The sequence below is a fragment of the Spinacia oleracea genome, chromosome 3 (genome assembly GCF_020520425.1).
Source record: "Spinacia oleracea cultivar Varoflay chromosome 3, BTI_SOV_V1, whole genome shotgun sequence".
NCBI classification, from domain to species: domain Eukaryota; kingdom Viridiplantae; phylum Streptophyta; class Magnoliopsida; order Caryophyllales; family Amaranthaceae; genus Spinacia; species Spinacia oleracea.
This window is the reverse complement of record NC_079489.1, coordinates 82,521,784-82,529,167: the sequence shown is the minus strand read 5'-3', so window position 1 is coordinate 82,529,167 and position 7,384 is coordinate 82,521,784. Positions and strand designations below refer to the sequence as shown.

Sequence of the window (7,384 nt, the reverse complement as noted above, 5' to 3'; positions counted from 1 at the left end):
TTGCCTAAAACTTTGTGCCGGTCAAACTGAGGCGAATATTAAGGGACCGAGGGAGAAATATTTCAGTCAAACAAATTACAGAGTATTAAAAGTTGGTTAAATAAATTTTGAATATCTAATCCAGTTTTAAAATAAAGAATTACTACCTCCATTTCATAATGATTTTTATAGTTACTATTTGCACAAATATTAAGACATAACATGGAGAGTGTGAGAAAATATGGACAAATATAATAAAATGTGAATAAAGTAAGATACTCCCTCCATATTTATTTAAGAGATACACTTGACCGGGCACGGGTATTAAGAAGAAGAATTGAATGAAATAAAATAATAAAGCAAGTGAAGTTGGTTAGATATTTTAATAAGTAAATAAGTGGAGACCATGTCATTTTGGGGGGTGGGAGATGGGGTGAGTTTCTGAAATTATTTGTTTAATAGGATGGTGGGTCATAGAGTAAAGTAGATGTATTATTATTTAATGGCAAATTTGCTTAAAGGGACCTTTTATAGTCCAGATTTTGCGAGAAAGGACCTTTTAATTTATATTTTTTGTGAAAAGACACCTAAACATAAAAATTATTTGCGAAAGACAAAAAAACAACATTTTTTGGCATTGACTCATCGTTTCCGACGTTGACTCTCACGTGCCACGCACGTGTTCCCTCATTTCACTAAACTCAACCAATTTCGCTCCATAATTGTTGAGTATATAAATCACTTTGAAAACCTAAAAAAAAAAAATCTCTTCACCTTCCTCCTTCCCTGCAGCTCCATCAATGAAGCAACTTCACGCTCAAATCATTACGACTCGTATACTTTCTCTCTCCTCTTCAAAACTCGTCACTCTCCTATCTAATCTTGATTCAAGCTATGCTCTTTGTGGTCACGTTGCGTATGCACGCAAGCTGTTCGACGAATTTCCCAACCAAAGTTGTTCTTGTACAATGCCATTATTAAGATGCACTCACAAAGCGGCTCACCATTTGAGGTTCTTAAACTTTTTGTTGATATGCTTTCATCTCGGGACCTTGTTCCTAATATGTTTACATACCCTTTTGTTATCAAGGCATGTGGGGATTTGTCATTGCTACAAAGAGTGGTGTTGTTCTATCACGGAAAAGTTGACGACTCATATGAATACATACTACTCCGATCCGTATTATAATAGATCGAGCATGATAAAATCATCCTAATCGTGCTCTCATAGATCCAGCATTACTAGGTATCACAGAGTAATTAACAACCATTAACAAAATACATGAGAAACAACTATCGATTACCCAACTGCGAAGTACGAAGAGAACCTATACTTGTGCGATTAAAGACCAATCTTACAATTTTAAGTTTTAACCACTGCCAGGAGGATACAAAGGCATTGTTAAGGCATAATAAACAATTAACAACTTTAACACGTTAATTAAGTTAATTAAGCCAACTATACTTGTTTACTGAGAAAAAAGGGAGGATTATAGAGCAGAGGGTAAATACATTCCATAACTATAATCAACCCCCCCTCCTTTCCTTTCCCCAAATAATTGTGATAAAATCAGTAAGCACATCTTCTGCAGACGCCAGTGAGAGGACTTGGAGGTCAATGTCTGGGACGTTTATTATAGCAACAAGTAATAAACAACATCCAATTAAATTGAATTACAGAATTGGGTGAAAAAATCAGAATTTTCCGACATTAAAATTCCACAAAATTAAAACGAATTCTTACCAGATACTTCTTGCCCAAACTCGAATTATGATGGAGATGATTGCAGTGATTCATTGTTCAATTTAATTTGAAGAGGGAATTGCATTTTTTTCGAGGTTGGGGTTGAAGGAGGAAGAAGAACAGAGGGGGGAGAAAGAAATGAGGGATTTTTTTGTTTGGTGGTTAAAGCCAGTGTACGTACTTTTGAAGGGAAAGGGGTGCAAATAACAAAATGAGGGAACACGTGCGTGGCACGTAAGAGACAACGCCGAAAACGACGAGTCAATGCCGAAAAATGTTATTTTTTTGTCTTTCGCAAATAATTTTTATGTTTAGGTTTGTTTTCACAATTTTTTTAAAGGTCCCTGATGAGCGGCATTTATGTCGCTCTAGGCTAGGATTTTATAGAGTTTTATTATGCTTTTTTGTTAGTTTTATATAGTTTTGCTGTTCTTTTATTCCCCTTTTCCATCTCTGTGCTTTTCAGGTGATAATGTTGAAAATGATGGAAAAACAACTGAGATTTGCTCGAGCAGGTGCCGTGCGATCGCACGGACATTTTGTGCGCTCGCACGGGTCTACAGAGTTGGCTCCAAAAGTCAAGGCAGTGTGTGCGCTCGTGCCTCAAATTCGTGTGCTCGCACAAATCTGGAAAATCGATGCAGGAACTATGAGTGATTTTGTGCGATCGCACCGCGGAGGAGCCCGCTTGCACGGAATTTCGGTGGGCTCGCACTGAATTCCTGTGCGAGCACACGAGGATTTTCTGAGAATTAGCCAAGTTACAGCCGTGCGATCGCACGGTTGTTGGGCACGTTCGCACGACACGAAGGAGAAGAATCGTCGCAGGGCCCGTTCGCATTGATGCACAGCACGATCGCACCGATGCGATCGCACCTGGGTCTGCCCGATCGCACGGCTGCGCGGGATTCAGTTTTCGAGTTTAAAACTCTTATTTTTTGGGTTTAGTATAAATAGGATTTTTGATTATTTTCATTGGACGCTTTTCATATTTTACATTTCATATTTTTACACTTTGAATTCTAGAGGTTTTGTGATTTTGTTCTTCAATCTAGAGAGAGAAACTCTTTAATTCCAAGCATCAATTCAGTAATTTTCTTCAACTCTTCTCTTCTTTATGCAATTGAATTCTTAGTTCTTTAATTCTTGCACTTGCTTAGTTGATAATTGTTTTGCAATTCCTCAATACCTTGAGTTCTTGATTTCAATTTTGCTTGTTACTTTGATTTTCAGTTTTTGATTTGATTGTGAAATTGAGTTTCCTATTCTCTACTTCTTCTCCTTTAATCTCATGATAGCTAGTTTTGAACTAATGGATAGCTTGATTGTTAGGATGATTAGTGAGTAGTTTTAGGTTAGGGAAAGGGGAGAAACTAGGGGATGAATTAGGGGAAATAGATTATTGATTGTTGGTTGATTCATGTGATTAAATAAGATTTGATGATAGGAAATCCATGCTAGTTGAGTGGTAGTTGCAAATGCTATTCGATTAGATTTCCGTGGAACCATAGGATAGGTTTGGCAAGACATTGTGGACCTATCTTGTGTTGATCAAATGGCGGTACCTATTATATGCTAGTTAGTTTAGTCTAGGATTAGGCGAAAGCTCTTCCGTGGATTAGACGCTTAGCGTTCCCTATCCGAGAGGTGGCGGGTTCGTCTTTAGATGCCGTTTGCCTAATCACTATTTCGTTGCATGATCACCATTGCTAAATAGTTGAATTGATTTCCCCCGGTTTCCCTAGGCTATCCCCGACTCCCTAACGTTTCCCTTTCTTGATTCAATTTTACATAGTTCTTTATTTGTTTTTAGACTCTTAAAAAGTGACAATTCAAAACAAATCTTTGTTCGAACTAGATTGACTTCCAACTCAATAATTCACCGTTTCTTTGGGACGATCCCTTTGCTTACCGCTTGCCGGTAGTTGAAGTGGTTTTATAAATATTGTTTGCATAGGTGGTTTTCTATTCAACGACGGAAAATACGCTTATCAGTCCCTTCTCGCAAAATTTGGACTATAAAAGGTCCCTTTTAGCAAACTTACGTTATTTAATTAGATGGTGGGGTTGATAAGTTACTAAATATGACAAGTGTATCTCTTAAATAAATACGGCCTTAAAAGGAAAATGTTTCCCTTAAATAATTACAAAGGGAGTATATGTGTAAAAATGTGGGTGGATGCAAGAAAAAATTGTATAAAGTATTGAAAAGTTGATAAAAAGTTGTAAATGTTACCGGTTAAGAGGAGTAAGATAATACTTTGCAAATTTTTATGTTAAAAATATTGTAAAACGCAATATAAAAAGAAACTTTTAAACATCATTTGAAACGGAGTAAAACAAAAACTTAAAAACAGAAAACTGATCCCAGTTTTGGTTTTCTATTTTCTCAAAACTGTTTCAGTTTTGTTTTTTTTCCTTAAAACCGTTTTAGTTTTTGTTTCCAGATAACTAAAACCTTATTACTCTTACGTAATATCTAGGCCCAAGCTTCAACTCTTGAAGATATTATTATTGTATTATTATTATTGTTGCCATCATCTTACCCATTTCAACATTGATGATACTAATAGTTTATTGCTATGTCAATTTGTATAATCCTCTAATAGTTGATTGCATCAAAAAAATACTAATAGTTGATGGGTATAATTAACTCCATAACGTCGTAACATAATTGTAATGACAAAACTACAAAAGTAATACAACCAAACTATTTTTACCAAAATAAAATATTAAATATGATATACCCTTATTCTACTTTCATTGAGAAATTTGTCTTTCCCACAATCGTTTTGCTAAACGATCTCGAAACTCCGATATTCTTCAGATCTATTGTATATTCCATCATCTTCAAGTTCAACATTTTCATCTCCATAATATAATGTATGAACAAGGGATCTCCATCCTTGCACATCTTCAAGCTGGCTTAGTAAGGGGGGTTGTTGGTCTATTTCTCGCTTTCACTTCTTCCTCTATCATGCTTATTAAGTAAGATTCAATATTTTCATTCCACACCCAACTCCTCCAATAGCATCAATCTCAACAACATCATCTTCGTACTTAACCTCATTGACTGGAATTGACATCTATCAAATTATCAAAAATATATGATATGAGAATTGGGTATATATGCAGAAACTAACTGAAACAATAACTCGACAAAGTCAACCAGAACCTAACAAATACAATCAAGTTGAACAACAAACACAACCGGAAAACCCATCAATTCTAAACACTCTACAAAGACAGTCTAACCAAAACATAACAAATACAATCACATATTCAAAAAGAAAATTTGGATTAACAAATTTTTATTGGAAGAAAGATTTAACTAAAAAAAATGATGAGGACGATAGAATCCCAAAATGACTTCATAAAATGTTAAATACGGGTTTGGGTTGCACCCGCCATCAAGAGAGAGAGTCCACTTAATAAGTCCAAAGGAAGTTCCACCTTAAAACCATATGACAATAAGGGGAGTAGCCCCTTGGCCTTATTAAGTGATTAACAGCTGTGGGTCTAGCTCTAATACCATGTTAAATACGGGTCTGGACCGCACCCGTCACCAAGAGAGAGAGTCCACCTAACAAGACCGTAGGAGGTTCTGAAGGAAATAATGCCCTTGGTCCAAGTATGCATTTAATGGTAAGTCTAATAAATGCGGTTTAGTGTTAATTATACAAGTTAATAATTCAGTGAGATCAAGTGAACTGAATGCCTAGCTAGAGGCCGCTTCAGTTCAAGTGGAATTAATAAATCCACAGCTTACTCTTGACTGAACCCGTAGGGTCACACAAATAATACGTGAACGGATCAAGTATTTAATGGAATTAAATACTCCATCTATAGATATTCGGAATGACGGATCTCGGTTCCAGTGGGAGCTGAAATCGTCAAAGGCAAATTATGGATACTCCGGAAACGATGATATTGCCGGAAACGGAAATATGGATCGTATCGGAAATATAAATATTATCCAAGTCGTAGATGTTGCCGGAAACAGAAACATGGTACGTATCGGAAAATATTATCGGAAATGGAAATATTGCCGGAATCGGAAATATTGCCGGAAACGGAAATATTGTCAAAATCGGAAATATTATCGGAATCGGAAAATAATTCCGGAAACAGAAATATTAAATATTTGTTCGAAACGGAAATTAATTCCGGAATCGGAAATGTTAAATATTGTTCGTATCAGAAAAGAATTCGGAATCGGAAAATTAATCGGAAGCGCGTCGTACGAATTAAGCATCGGACGAGCTTGCTAGACGAAGGCCCAGCGCGAAGCCAGGCCCACGTCCAGCAAGCCCAGCGCGCGTCACAACAGCCCAAGGCAACGCCAGGCCCAGCGCAAGGCCGGCCCAGCCCGCCAAGGCTGCGAGCACCAAGGCTGCTGGGCAGCGAGCTCGTGTGGGCTGCCAGCGAATAGGCTTCGCGCGCGGGCATGGCCTGCTCGCATGTGGGCCGTGCTCGTGTGCGTGTTGGAGTTTGTGCATGCATCGAATCCTTAAGCGATTAGGATTAGATTAATGTTCTGAATTACTAGTTTAAGGGAACTCTAATTCTAATAGAGTTAGAATTCTTGAGTCCTAGTAAAATTCCAATTCCATATTCCTACTCTATAAATATGTGATGGCATTCACAAATTTATGATGACATAATTTTCAATCATACATCTAGTTTTAAGGATTAAAACTAAGTATATTATTTTTCATAATATCCGAAAATATTCATAGAACCTTAGGTGCAATTCTAGTTAATTAAATCTAAGGCGGATCCGAACGTGCTGTGGACTATCTACGGAGGGACGACATTTGGAGTCCTAGACTTGTTCTTGTTCGGTTCGGGCGCAGCTAGGGAGGGCACGCTACAAAGTGTATGTGTCCTAAATTATGCTAATTGTTATGTGGCAATTAATTTGGATTCCTGGCTTTATGGTTTTTCCGCATGATTTATATTCAATTATATGTATCATAACCTAACAGTGGTATCACGGGCCTCTAATTAATTCCATAATAATTAGTTAACATGGTTAAATTTTATGAATTTGCAATGAATTAAAGGGGTGATTAATGTACGAAATTTTTGATTTTTTGTAATTAATTGCAAATTCGTGCGATTATTAATTTAATTATATGTTCGCAGAATTTTCGGCAGTTTAGTCAATAATGGTCGGAATCGTATAATTTTATAGTGTATTTCGCATGTAAACGGTGTTTTAAAATTTTGACTAAAATAAAAGATTTGATGCCGAACCCAGAATTCCCAAATTCGAAGCCTAACTATGACTTTTCGAAGGTTTTAGTTTTTCGAACGCAAAATTTGTAATTTTAAGATGTTAAATTAAATATTTGCGCTTCTTGTTGTTAAATCTTGAATTTTTTATTGACCTACTGTATATGTTTAACAAATTTCTATGCCTAAGCTTGTTAATTATACAACCTAATTTGTAATTGTAATTAATTTGTTGAAATTCGAATAATTTAGAATTTGATTTGATTTTCATAATTAATTGACAATTTAATTAGGTATCCATGATTAAAATCCACCATAAAAACTGTTAATTTTTGATAAATTTTAAATTTTTATGACCTAGATTTGAATCCATGATAATCGGAAATTAATTGAATAATAAATTTTCGATTTTTCGCGCTAAAT

The 7,384-nt window shown here is 36.0% G+C and overlaps 1 long non-coding RNA gene across 1 annotated transcript; it reads right to left on the bottom strand.

The window, feature by feature from the left end:
* Window positions 1–1,258: 1,258 nt before the first annotated feature.
* On the bottom strand, window positions 1,259–1,889 carry LOC110795301 (uncharacterized). Its single transcript, XR_002535216.2, has 2 exons — window positions 1,724–1,889; window positions 1,259–1,601 (listed from the first exon to the last, which is right to left on the bottom strand). It is a non-coding gene; the product is annotated as an uncharacterized lncRNA (long non-coding RNA).
* Between the last annotated feature and the right edge of the window lie 5,495 nt (window positions 1,890–7,384).